This window comes from Pterocles gutturalis, unplaced genomic scaffold (assembly GCF_000699245.1).
Source record: "Pterocles gutturalis isolate BGI_N339 unplaced genomic scaffold, ASM69924v1 scaffold6316, whole genome shotgun sequence".
In the NCBI taxonomy this organism is placed as follows: Eukaryota; Metazoa; Chordata; class Aves; order Pterocliformes; family Pteroclidae; genus Pterocles; species Pterocles gutturalis.
The window spans coordinates 149,333-163,698 of record NW_010105382.1 but is presented as its reverse complement, the minus strand read 5'-3'; the positions used below and the strand labels follow the sequence as shown (position 1 = coordinate 163,698).

Below are 14,366 nucleotides of genomic sequence, written 5' to 3'. Positions count from 1 at the left end.
AGACAGCTCACAGAATATGTGAACATCTTTGGCCCTTTCAGAGAAGTACAGTCTTGCTTCCAAAGCAGCTACATCCTTCTGTTCCTGCACAGAGTAAAATTTCAGGAAAGATATTTTAATTTTCACAACCCTTCAAAGTTTAATTTCTAAATTCTGTCGTAAATACTATTAAACATATTTATAGTATGTCATTAGGAAACATTGGTGCAGTCAGGAAAAACTGATTTTGACAAGATACAGCTCCTCTGATAATAGTTAATCCCACATGATTGAAGGACCCAACACCAAAGCCTGATCATCCTTCATCTTAATATAATACCTAGCGTTTTATACCGTTAGGTTGCCAACCCTTAGCATCAGAGCCAATTACTCTTCGTCTTTATTGACTTGACAAAAATATATTTATCCAAATGCATTTGGATATCCAAGAGCTGCTCGATTTTTGGTAGGAATACGTGGCTTGATCTCATTTAGTTATGTATAGTCTGTTTCAGTGCAAATGTAAAAACCCTAAACCTAGTCTGGAAAACATTTGCCTCTAGTTAGAGCTGAGATCTCGGTTTTGTACTTAGATACATTCGACAAACAATGGGGCAGTGAAACACTGGAATTCAGGTTGAGATCAGGTCGTTTTTTAGATGTAGGGATTTTTTTAGGGAAAATTATCAAAGTAAGGAGGTGGGTGCATCCCAAGGGCCATGACATGCAGTGGGTCTAATGGAAATATAATCGCAAGTCCTGCTACTGCAACAAGGAGTGAGTTCATGATTCCAGAAATACAACCAGAGGTGAGGTCACAAATCTAGAAACTGGGTTGCCACAAGAGTTTGAGATTAGCTACTGTAAAATCAGCTTTTCTGAATTTTGAAGCTCTGCATCTTTCAGTATCTGCTTGTTTATCTGACATCGCCTGGTATCTCATTACTGTGAATCTGCCTTAACCTCTGAGGCAAATTTTGTTCACTCTTCCCTAGGCTGCTTATGGAATATTTTCCTCCCACTCAATCTCTCCTGAAACCCATCTCTGTCTCTGTTGATTCCTGCTAGAGAATCAGCAGTGACACCTTTTAGCCTTGTTTTTATGGTTAAGTATTTTTCTAGAACTTTTTATTGGGTTTTTATTACTACTATCTCCTGTCTGCCCCTCTCCCCCTATTACTGAGTTACGTATTTATTATATCTGTTGTGAAATTGAATTGCATGATTTTCTGGGAAAAGATTTAACATCACTTAAGTTTTCAAAAATACCTACCAATAACATTTAATGATGTAAAAATATGCATAATTACTCTGATTCATTAATACTTATGATTTAAGGTGTCCCTGATGAGTTTTACTGTTAACTGTCCAACGCTTACCTTCTTGCAAATGAAAGCCTGCAGAGGCTGCTTCAACCAGAGAACATTAACTAGTTTATTGCATCAGCTTTTAGTCATCTATATAAAACACATAAAGGATATGTATATTCGCCTAAACCATGTGTCAGCGCATGTTTTGGGAACAAGTTGGTGTGTTGTGCCTCATTTCCCCCTTTGTTCCTTTGTATTTCAAGGGGCTTTTACCTTTCCTTTGAAAGACACTTGAGGAAATACATGCCTGCTGTGAAAGCCTGATTTATTTTGCATTGCATCTGCACTGTCTGGTTCTGCAATGTGCACTTTGGAATTAAATCAGCTTCTCTGCGTCACTACAAAGGATTTTTTTTTCCTAATAAACTGACTCTTTCGTTGTGTGTATTTCTGGGAAAAGTATGAGCATTAACTATATTAATGGCTTTTTCTGTGTATAGTAAGTTTTGTCTTATTTTCATTATCAAAGAAAATATCACTTATGTGTAGAATGCTTTGCTGGAGTAGATCCTCACCCAGAAAGGTTTCAAAATAAAAAAGGCACAAGAAAAGTAAACAGTAAGAAAAAATAGTAGTGATCATATGTTATTGCCTATCAGTCCAATAAGTGCAGATAACTGACCTTGGCAAAAGCAGTGTGAATGTAGTATTGACATAAGTGGGGAAAAAACTCCTGTAAGTAAAAAACAAAACAAAACAAAACAAAAACCAAAACAAACGAACAAACAAAAGAAAACCCAAAACCGCAGTAGTGCCATCTAGTGTGCCAGGTGTTGCAGTTTTCTGGGAAGGGACGGTAAACTACTTTCAACCCATCGCACTTGTTACAGCCATACCCCGCCCGACTCGTCCTCCTGCTGCTGCTCCCGTCTCAGCCCGCTGACAGGAGCAGTGACAGCACTGGCAGAAGGCAGGTAAAGAGACCTGCGGGCTGCTTTGCAGATGATGATTCTGGCACACATGCCATAAGGTTGTCATTGCTGCTCTAGAAAAAATGAGCATCCATGGGATTTTAAAGGAGAAAGGTAACTTTTCTGTCTGTACTCCCATGCAAATCTTCCTCTTCTACTCATAGGTTTCCACTGCTAAACATCTAATGGCTAACACATCCTATCTCATCTACTGCGGGCCAGTTGTTTTGGTGTTGGGAGAGAAAAAATATAAATTTGATGCCAGAAGAGATGCTGCTGGTTTTTGAAGCTTAGTGAAAGGGGTGGAAATGACTAAATGACTTCTTGCCTGGTGGCTAAAGGATTTATGTTGAATGGAGGGTCCACAGAGTCCTTTGGCTGAGAGGTGAGAGGGAAGTGAAGGGGAACAGGCACCTGTTCTATGAACTAATGCTCTGTACTTGGTAGAGCCCTTTTACTGCGGCTATCCGAGGCTTTTCCACTGCTGCCTTTTCCACTTTCGCTGTTTGACTGAACCTCTCTGCTTTAATCCTGAGATATGCAAAGTGCATGGCTTGCCCTTCAGTGTGTGAAGCTGCACAGGGTTTATTTTTGTCTTCAGTACAGAATCTGCTTGTAACAAGTGGAAGAGTGATCGAGCCAGAAACAGTTGTCTGCAGATGAAGTCCACATCTCCATAGCATTGCATAATGCTGTGTATTCTCCTGTCCTCTGCAGCCGGTACCAAAGGATATTGCTTTTCCAGTTGGATTTGCTTGGGGTGCAGCTACAGCAGCATATCAAATTGAAGGTGTGAATTTGTAGCTGCCAAAGTGTTAAGGAAGTTTTAAGTGAATGAAAGGTCTGGATCCAGGAAGGAGAGTGTTTGATCTTTGCCTCATTATTTAGATGCTACATCACATGCAAATCTGTGTAGCACTTCTATTTAAACATTTGTGGCCCAAGCAGAAAGAAGTGGGGAAAGGGTGCTTCAAACTGCACAAATATGGCTATGCAGAAATAGAGGAGGAACCTTTCATTAGCTATTGGGGGTGAGCAGAAATAAGTAATTTTTCCCACTAGTTCTTGGGTATTTCCTTTCCCTAGAGCTAATTTAAGTAGATTACTGTCAACTATTCCAAAACTGGATGGGAGAACTACCTCATCAGACATTGGTACTCACAGGGGCTCCTCAGTTAGGAATTAGTTTCCAAAGAATGTGAAAAATGTGAACTGAGAGGTTAACAGTTGGACTTGGGGAGGCCCTCCCCCAGGGACATGTGTCACATTCCCAACTGATGGAGGTGCTGATGAAATGATTTGCCCAGCATGATATGAATATATGTGGCAGAGTAGGGAATGCAAACCTATAAGGTACAGGGACACCTACAGTTAAAACCCCCAAAACCTTTATCCCTTCAAAAATGTGTGTTTAGAGACCTTTAAAATACATATAGATCTGATTTTCTCACATTACACCCTGCAGCATACAGGCACTTAGCTACCATTGATTTCAGTACCTAAATGGGAGCTGTAGATCTAAAATTGTCTTTGAGGATGTAGCCTTTAGTTCCTGGTTATTGCTGAAAGTGAGAGTACTTGCCCATGCTTGGTACCTTTTAATGAGCTCAGTTAGCTTCACTTAATAGACTGAACAGCTCACTGTTCCTGAGGAATCAATATTCTGGGCCAGATTCTAATTCGAGTCCTGCAATGCACATAGCTCTGCTAAGTAATTTTTAAAATGTGAATTGTGTGTGCATATAAAATGACATTATAATTTCTTGCCCTTTGAGGGGCTAGATGTGCAACTTTAGTGTTCTCTTAATGTATTTTTCATGAGCTTTCCTAAGCCTTCTGAGTGGCAAAAACGTAAAAAAAAAAAAAAATCTATAATGTGGTGTAGACACTACTCGAATGACCCTTTTCCCACAGAAGTAAGAAACTCAATAGGAAATTCCTCCTCCTGAAAGCTTTGGAAGCTGTGCAGCTTCCGATTTAGAGGCAGCATGATTGAAGCAATAGTTCTTGTAGAGTCCAAACTCAGTTGCTGCACATATCCCAAGATACACAGTGGATGAGGCAAGAGATGACAAGCTACTTTATTTTTTACTGTCAGCTATGTATTTATGCACAGTATAACTTTCTCCACTCTGTATATTTCAAAGTGCTAAAAAATCATACGAATTGTACTCTGCATGCTCAAAGTGCAGATTTCAAAGGTTCATGACTCAGTCAAATCAAAATCAATTTGCACCAGAACACTGAAAAGCATTTCTTCTTACTGGGGGCCATTTCTATGCTAAATTTCAACTCTCTGCTTGATTTTTTTTTTTTTTTTTTTTTTTTTTTTTTTTTTTTGGAGAGAGATGGAAAAGTTGCAAAAAATTCTCATAATGGTAAAAGTGGTTTTTTTTTTTTTTCCACTTCTTTCATATGCCAAATAGTTGAACTGCATTAATTCAGACAAAATTTCACCTTTTGGGCAGAGGCCAGGCTAAGAAAGTTTCACTCCGAAAGCTGAAAGCACAACTGAATTAGAAGAGCTAACTTGGAAAAGTACATGAAAATTCTCAGTCAGTAATATTCCTGCTTCACTAGCTTCACTGAAAAGGAAGAACATTCTGTTTTGCTCCATTGTAATAATTGGAGAGAATGGGGAGCATGCATCATGTTTCATGATAATTTGTATTGATAATTTGATGACATGTTATGTGATGATTTGATAGCTAAGTCTCACCTATGTGTTTGAAATGTAAAATCAGTTCCTCACCACTGTTCTCTCGTGGCCCTGAAGCTTGCTGAAACTCGGGGCATGACTACACGGTGAACTGCTGTGTAGCGTGGAGGTTCCTGGGAAAGCTTGGAGGTGCAAGCTCGGTTCATTGAAGCAGAGCAGAGCTCTGTGTAGACTAATTGTGGCTCAGCAGGATACAGCAGTGTATGTGGAGCTTTCTGTTGCCTTGGCTAGATTGCTTCCTACACTTTATTTAGCTAGCTCAGATACTCTGTACTGTACAGAGAGGCTCTTCGAACAGCATGAGGAATGCTTCAAAGTGGGTCTGATGCCACATGCCCAGTCAGGGCTTTATAGTGGCTAATGACCACTGGAGTGGTACTGTCATACTCTGCTGAAAATCAAACATTTCTCCCCTTCCCCGGCACTTACTTTGCTGGAGGAAGGCAGACAAAAAAGAAATCATTCAGCATCTGCTCTAGCTGCGGATTCTTAAATGAAGGTGTGTTAGCTGCCCATTATGGCAGCTTTTGACTTCCCTTCACTCCCACCATAGTGAAAAAGGAGCTATATCCTATATCATATCAATATGGTGCAGGAAGCCTGCTCTTAAAGGCATATAAATTCTAGATACCAGCAAAGAATTACTGTCATTTATTATTTCCTGCACTCCTCTAAAATGACTATTTATTTCAGCAGGCATGTTTGAAATCAGAAACAGGATATAGAAAACTTTAGTGCTGCATATTTCTGAGGAGTATACAGACAGAGCATGTCCTCTTTTTTTCTTACAACAGAGCACAAAGTCGGTGATAAAATCTGAGATTAAGAGAAACTCTGTCTAGATCTAAAATTTGACCTACTTTGAAGGTTGTCCCGTATAAGAGTTTAATTTACTGACCAACTAAATGTAGATGTATCAATGTTCATGTGCTGTGATAAAATTCTGTAAAGAACACGAAATGTGACAATGATCTTTGAAAAGCTAGGTTATAAGTGATATTACATATTTTAGTAATGCTTTAAATTAAGTGTCTTCGGTATGCTTAACCTTGCATTAAACTTAGATTTAATAAGACAGATGTGTATTAAGTACTGAATATACTTAAGGGAGCAATCTTGCATTGGCAGGGGATGGACTCAATGACCTCCTAATAGTTCTCCTCCATCTCTAATTTCTGTGATACTAATTGATTATTAAAACACTTTTATTGAGGATTGATATGTAGCTATTATATAGTTATTAATCTTACAACCCAACTGATATTTAATTTATATGTGGTTTTAACACACAATGTCATTTTACTTTTTAAAGAGTAGCCCTGGAACAGTGTATTCACTGGGGCTCTGAAACATCTTGCTGGTAAATGAGGTTGGCCATTTTGGGGTTATTGTATTTTTATTATAAAATCACACTTTGCAGGGGTGTAAGTTTACAAAGCTCTCCACATTAAAAATAAAATGTTTGCCTCAGTTACAGCATTGCTCTGGAAAGACAAAGAAGCTTGTTGTGAGGAAAGATGCATTTATTTGGTTTAAATACCCTGTAATGTTAGTACTGTGTAATCTCAAACAACAGTTAAATTTTGAATATTTTAGAGGTAGTCTGTCTATCTCAAATTTGGATTGTAACTAAATTTCCCAAAACTATGAAAATGAAGAAAATGGTGCAGAGATTTTGAGCATTCAAAATTCATTTCTGTGAACGTTTGGCTAAGCAAAAAGCAGTTTTGCAGAGCTGTGTTATTAATTCAGCTTGTATATGCCTAGGGCCATGGCTCATAATGGCGTTCCTTTCTTTTTAACAGACTGTCAGGATTTTCAAAGGACATCCAGGGAGCCATAAGTGCCTATTTGTTGGATGTATTTCTCATGCCCTAAAGGCTTTCTTTGATATGGACTGATCTTTTACATTTATGGATGGAAGTTGCATTAGAAAATGTCCTTTGTGAAAACCTGTAATATCTCAAGAGTTGCAAACATCTGATTTTTGGCTAAGGAAGTATGAAGAGTGTCAGAACTCTGAATGCTTTTTAAAACAAGATTTTCAAATAATTAGCAGCAAGCAAAAATATGAATAAATGCAAAACCTAATGCAAATATATACTAGTGCTTGAAAGTTCTAGTTATTTTAAATTATGTAAGGAGGTGGGAGGGAATACCGCTCATTTTGCTCATAGGATTTTAAGGGTTTTGTGCCTACTTTGTGATAAATATTTACATTCAACATATGTCTTTTGATGTCAAAACTATAACGACCAAGTTTTGATTTTCAAGCAGAAGGACAGAATGCAGATGGAAACGGCCCTAATGTCTGGGACACATTCACCCATCAGGGAGGAGATCGAGTTTTCAAGAACCAGACTGGTGATGTAGCTTGTGGCAGCTACACTCTGTGGGAGGAAGATTTGAAATGTATCAAACAGCTTGGATTGACTCATTATCGCTTTTCTCTTTCCTGGTCACGTCTGTTACCTGATGGGACGACAGGTTTCATCAACCAGAAAGGCAATTGTTTCTTAAAAATAGAAGGTTGCAGCTTTAATTCAAGGTTATTGCTGCAGTCTGGCATAATTAATCCAGTATGCTATTCTGCAGTGTAGCTTTGAAATTGCAACTTTTTTTCAGAGTAATTATGGGATGATTTTTTATAGGTTTGCAACAACTTGCTAATTAATATTCCAGATCCCCTTGGATAGCACAATCTTTTGGGATAGGATTAGTATTATGTTTCCTATGTATCTTTTTGCTTACTTCAGTTTTTTTAATTGTAACTCTAAATAATTTTGCTTCATCAGAATGTTTATTCTTACAGGGATCCTAGCCATGAAGATATTTTTGGATGGCTTACAATAGACAAGTATCTTATTTGGCAAATGCATTTAGATAGTTTATCAGTATACTCTGGTATACTGAGCTTCACATCAGCTATTTTACCCTGAGAGTGACATACTTTTCCCAGATATTTTCTGTAGCAAATTAGAGAGGATTCTCCAGACTCAGCTAGGAACTGTGCTTAGTTGTCTGACAACCAAAAGACAGTCCCTGCTCTGAAGAGAAGACTTTTCACAATCTCAGCAGACAGTGTAAAAGTGAAAAGGGATACAGCATGTAAAGAAGCTGGTCTGATTGCTAGAAGTCAGATATAAAATTTGTTACACTTCTGATTTGTTTATTTTATTTCCATTGGTATGGACTGGTGGAAAGATGAAGGTGACTTACTAGGAAAAGACAGGAAATGACACCTTTGCCTGCAGAATGCAGGGAATGGAAGAGAGAAGAAATAAAGAGAATTGTGAAGAATAAGAGCAACTGAAGCTGTACCATAGAGGACGGGAGAATCAAAGTGGTTGGCTGAGGTTTCTTATATGCTGGGATGATAATGTTCTGGGGAGAAAAAAGAAAAGCAGATTTGGATGAACCTCTGAATCTCAGTTCTGTCTCCTACTCTTCTGAATCTCAGTTCTACCAAGAGCTGCACCTTCATACTTCTGGGGCAGTATTTGCCTTGTCATTTCTTTTCTTCCACTGATTTGAAGATTGTAAAGATGGAAGGCTACAAAGAGAAAGGATTCCTTAGAAAATGTTCTTCAGGTTATCCTGGTCTGTGCGGGGAAGATACCAGCAGAAGCAATATTTTTCAGCAGAATTTTGGTCATGTAGAGTGTGGCTGTTCAACAGGCAGCAGCCTGTCCTCTGCATCCTGCAGATTACGGTTTTCACCGGAGAGTGGAGGAGTCTTTGTTTCAAGAATTCAGAAATGGGGGGGGGAAGGGAGGGCTGGTGAATCTGCTGTAAACAGACCAACCAGCCATTTTCTCCTGCAGAGCATGACTGCACAAACAGTGCCAGCATCCTGGAGAGGCTTTAATGGAAGCCTTTCCTTTGCCACCAAAATTTACAATATGCAGCCCACTTTCACTGGCACAGCTTGCCCTTCCCTAGGAACACTTTCTGTGGCATGTTGAATTTAAATTTAGTGGAGTCCTTGTGGTTTCTTTCCTGTATTGATATTCCTTCAGCTGGGGCTGCAGACACTGTACCACCCCACAGAGCTGCCTACTGAATGGGCTTTGTTATTTTGACACCAGAGTGGGAGATGGCAAGCAGACATTCTGAATGCACTTGGTAAGGAAATCTAACATTTTCACAAAACTCATCTGTAATTTCAGAAAATGTTCACTTGATCCCCAGTATAAGCAGTTGCCTGATTAATATTATGAACTTTACATTTAGTAAAAGGGCATTGGAGGAGCTCCAAGTAGGCCAGCTTTCATTAGGCAGGAGTTCACTTCTCTTGTGCAGTGATCTGTTGAAACAATTGTAACTGCATAGCATGGAAAGGCCATCATCTGCTATATAAACATTTATACAAAGAGCATGTGAAGAATTAGAAAGCTTAGAGCAATGTCCTTTCAAATAAAATCGTTCACACCAACTGATTCACTGCCAATTTCACACCTAAGACATAGGACATTTGAAAACCTTTAAAACCATTCTGTTTCTAACTCAGTGGGGGTAGGATCTTTTAAAGCAGTGGTGTTGTAGATATATTGTTCATAAGATGTGTCAGGCTTTAGGTCAAAACTTACACCACGTTTGTTTTTAAAATATTTTTGTACAATTATTTTTACCCTGGAAAGGTGCCCCGAGCAGAACAAGTTAGCTGCTAAGCACTAGGTGCCAGTGTGGAGGGAGACAGAAGTAGTAGACATGGGGGTATTGATTCTGCAAGAGTTTGATGTTATGCCTCACTTCAGCATGAAGGTAGGGAATCAGGACGGAGAGAGAAGACATCAGAAAGGAGAAAAGAACAATTCTTCACTTTCCAGTGACAAAATGCTCCTTAATGTCTGTAATCCCCAAATTTTCAGGTGTCTCCACAAAACCCTTATATACACACTTTCTCAGAAGAACATTTTTTTCTGTATTTCTGCTTCTAGCTGGCCCACAGATACAGCCATAGAAACTAAATCAGGCTACTCTGGAAGGTATGAGACAATCTGGAAATTTGTCTTGATGTTTACATTTTTCAGGGATGCAATTCTGTTGTTCTTTTTTTTCTAACACAAAGCATAAGTCTTTTCCAATACTAGTGTTTAGTTGAGATGTGAAAAAAAAAATGAGTGATTGCTGGTGGCACTTAAGTGTTATAAATCATGCTAAGTAATTTATAATCTGAAAATTAGAATGGGAAATGCTAGTGTCTTCTAGGCAAACATTACTCTCAGTATGGGAAAGCAGGATCCTTTACTAGCAAAGGATTTATTTTTTCCTAGTTTAAGCTTATGTAGTTGCAGTTTAACCAGCAAACAGTTAACACCCACCCAATCCCACTGAAGTCAAATAGGTCCCTGTTCAAAGGTAACAGTAGCAAACTGTATTTTCTCCTTGCAAATTGCAAGGATTTTCTTTTCAAAACTTAAAATTCTGGTGTATTCCTTCCTCTTTTATGTGAGTGCGTTCTCAGGCACAGACACGTAGCTCCTGAGAATTTAATGTGTTTTTCTGGTGCTGCATTCAGAAGGAAAAGCAAACTATCTGTGAGATTTATTGGGAATTACTTTGTAAACAAACTTATTGAGTCTTGCTGTGCTAAAGGATGTGTGTGCACCTGTTTGTTTACAAGAAGGCACTATCTAAATCTGGGGTTCATAATTGATTGCTGCAGTAAATGTTGTCTTTAAAAAGCCTTGACAGAAATCCTTACGATCAGTCATTTGAAGTTAGGATAATTTGAAATCTAATACTGTCCTTTTAAGAAGAAAGCAGTATGATGTTCTGTGTTGGCATTTTTAAATATCAATACACAGCAAGCTGAACCTGAAAATACCAGGGAAGTTATAGTACAATATAGTACAAACATCTTTACTAATGAAAAAGTTTCCTGCTTTAGGTTAGACAAAATCTCTGGTTTAGAAACTGTTAAAAATAATAATCTAAACCGTATATAACCTCCTAAGCATACATTTTATTAACCTTTGCAACTTAGTCTTCCTCCTTCTCCTTTCTGCTGTGTTCTCAGCTTCTTTAGACCTTTCTCAGTTCTGGTTTCAATACAGCAAGGCCTTGGGCTAGACATTTTATAAGCACCTACGTCTTATTAGGATATGTGGTAGTCTAAGACTCACAAAATTTTTATTAATTTTAGGCTTATAAGGTTCTTAAACATTCTGATATATTTAGCCCAGGTGTCTGAAGCAAAGGCTGATTGATTTCTACATTCCACCAGCATGATGGAGACCTATTCCTGGCTGGAGCCTCTTAGCTTAACAAGTAATAATTCAAGGCCACTCTTGGCCTTTTCCAATTACCACACTAAACCAGATAGTTCAAGTAAAAGAGCAAGCTAATTGATACTCTTTGAACCCGAGCTTGTGATGTGTTTTGTAATATATAGTGTTTTCCGAAGGCTTAAAAGTAACGCAGTTGTGTTTGGATGTAAGCAAAATTCAAAATGCCTGTATAAGAGCTTAAGGTACCCTGATATTTAAACTTACAGTGACCTCTCAGCAGCGTAAAAATAGTCCTTTAGGAAACATATTCATGTCAGCTGCTGCTAAATCTGAACAGAAGGTGAATTCCTTTTAACCCTCTGGAAATACATCCCCAGTACTGTCCAGCTTTAACAACACATCCAGGAAATTAAAGTTGATCTCTGTCATATCAAGGGGAGACAAGAAAGGTTGGAAGTCATGAGCTTTTAAAGAGGTGAGCTAATTCCTTCTTGCAGTTGAAGGGACCGAGCAGTCTGCAGCAGTTGCAGTGTAAAAGGAAGAGAGTTGTTTTCTTGGATAAACTGTCGCCAGGCCATTCAATTTGGTGGCTAAAGAGACCAGTGGCATGAACTCCATCTAAAATCTATTAGAGCCCAATGGAAAGCCTTAAATGTCATATAGATCCGGTAAGACACCCCAGCTGATGAGGGAACCATTCAGTTCTTACCACTGCAAAATACTGAAGGCTCTAACCGTATCTTCTTTGTCTTGATGCTGGCACAGACAGTGATGGAGAATGGAAGAGTCTAGAGAAAACAGGTCACCCAGCTAACCAAGTCCAAACCATAAAAGATCAGCTTAGTTACCTTGCTGAGTGTGGCACTGAACTTTTAAAAAGACACGGTTCTCAAGGAGAGAAATGCTTCCATTAGAACAAATCTACCTGTCAGGCTCTCAAGTGTCAGGATTTTTCCAACATGCTTTCGTCTTGTACATGCACCCAGGCTGCCATTCAGGCATTTAAATGAAAGGATTATATTTTCATGTGACCAGCACCCATCAGAATTATGTTTCTCCTGGGAAGTTGCTGTCCACTGATCTATTTTGAAAATTTGCATCCTCATTTCATTTTATGTGCCTGGTTGGAAGATTTTGTGTACTGAGCATTTTTGCCAGCTCTGGGGTCTTGTAACAGTAGTCAGCATGCAGCTGAGAGGAAACATTTGCATCTCTTAACAGAGAAAATGTGCACTGGGGTTTCTTCATGTGTTAAAATGTAGTAAAGTTATTAAGTTAACCCTTTTTTGTTTCTTTTAATATTTTCAGGAGTCAATTATTACAGCAAAATCACCAAAAACCTGGGAAATGGCATCCTGCTCACTAAATCACTTTATTTTACCTCAGTCCTTAGAAGATGGCTAGAGAAAAGATCATTGAGGCCTTGGATATTAATGCAAAATATTGCTTCAGAACATCTGTAGACTGAGTGATCACTATTAATGAGAATTATGTTGCTGCTATAGGTGGTTGTGAAACAGGTATAGCCCCAGTATTGGTACCAGAGCTTACAAGGCAGCTTATAATGTGGTAAAATCTCATGCTAAAGCCTGACACAGTTGCAATAAGATATTTAGATAAAACAATGTGGACTTGTGTCTATAGCTCTGAACTCAGATTGGTAGAAACTCTACGAATCCTGTAGCAAATCAAAAAGCAACTAAAGGGTACCTGTCCTTTACCTCAGGTGGGTTTGTCAGGACCGTATTTACTGATGGTGAATATTCAGCCATCATGAAGTCCTGGATTTCTGCAGTGCATTCAAAGCAGGTTTACTTAATATCAAGGCTTCTGGAATTCACTAAAGAGGAAAAAATTATGATCATGGGTATTGCTAACTTTTTTGCCCTGAACTGTAAAACTTAAGACCAAGAAAATGCAGACAAGAGGCTATGTGTTTCGATGGACTGTGAAGCTGAGCAAATAATGGATCCTTCTTGGCCTGTAGCAACTGGGAGTTTATTCCTGGCTGTAGTACCATGGGGTTAGCGTTAACTTCTGTGTTATATCAAGGAATGACCTAAGGCTCACAGGACCATTTTACCACTATTAGCGGGCCAATAAGGGGATCTGAGAATCCAATGAGTAATACTGGTGATTTGGCGTTTTTTTGAGGAGCCCATCTGGATGGCATAGGAGATTTCACGAGATATAAATAAACAAGTCACCTTGGGATTCTTAATTTAATTTTTGCATACTGGTTGGAAATAGTAGAAGCCTTGGTATTTTCCTATTGCCTTTGTACTTGATAGCTATTTTACAGTTTGAAATGACACACCAGTGTTATATCATCTTTTGAACTCCAGAAATGATCTTTCTGATGCCAGCAGTAAGGCTTTCCTGGCATGCATCTACTCCTGGCAATGGGACGTGTGGTGACTGACAGTACCAAGGGGTTAAGGAGCAGTAACAATAAGCAGATGCTAATGCAGGAAAGATATTTTAGTCTTCTCATTAAAATAAGTAATTTCACTGTCTTCATGGATATTTGCAGTTTTGCTTTTCCATTGTTAGTCATAAAAGGTCAGCTCATGGAAAATTAAGTTAATAGGGTCAGTGCAATTTGATGAAAACTAGTTTTAGTTTGTAGCTTAGAAAAGACAGAGGGTAATGCATCTGATTTTATGGGCTTTCTTACATCTGTTCTGAATAAAACTTCTGCTCTCTTGTTCTAAGATACATATAATAACCCTATAATTTACATCACTGAGAATGGGTTTTCCCAAAGTGACCCTGCTCTACTTGATGACAGTCAACTATGGGAGTATTTCAGGCTGATTTTACAGGAAATTTTAAAAGGCACCATTTAAAATGATGAAAGATCAATTGGGCAAACTTAATATAATTTTACTTTGTGCTCATTTGCATTCAGCAGTGACCAATGATTCTTGAAGCTAAAACTCATGTAAATTTGAGTGAAGTGATGTCATTAGAAAAAAAAATGTTTAGCTGAAAGGAAAGCAAGTAGTTTTAATCCAGCTCCCTCCATCCTGGGATGGAAACAGATGCAAAGGTTCTCCATACATACATTATTTCTAAACTCAGTTTTGTAGGGCCATAGTTCACTGAGCGAAGCAACCACATTGATCTTCAAAAGTGCTCATCGTTCATACTT

The 14,366-nt window shown here is 38.5% G+C and overlaps 1 pseudogene; it reads left to right on the top strand.

Annotated features, from left to right (window-relative positions):
* The first annotated feature begins 698 nt into the window (after positions 1–698).
* On the top strand, positions 699–14,061 carry LOC104471873 (annotated as a pseudogene).
* The last annotated feature ends 305 nt before the right edge of the window (positions 14,062–14,366 follow it).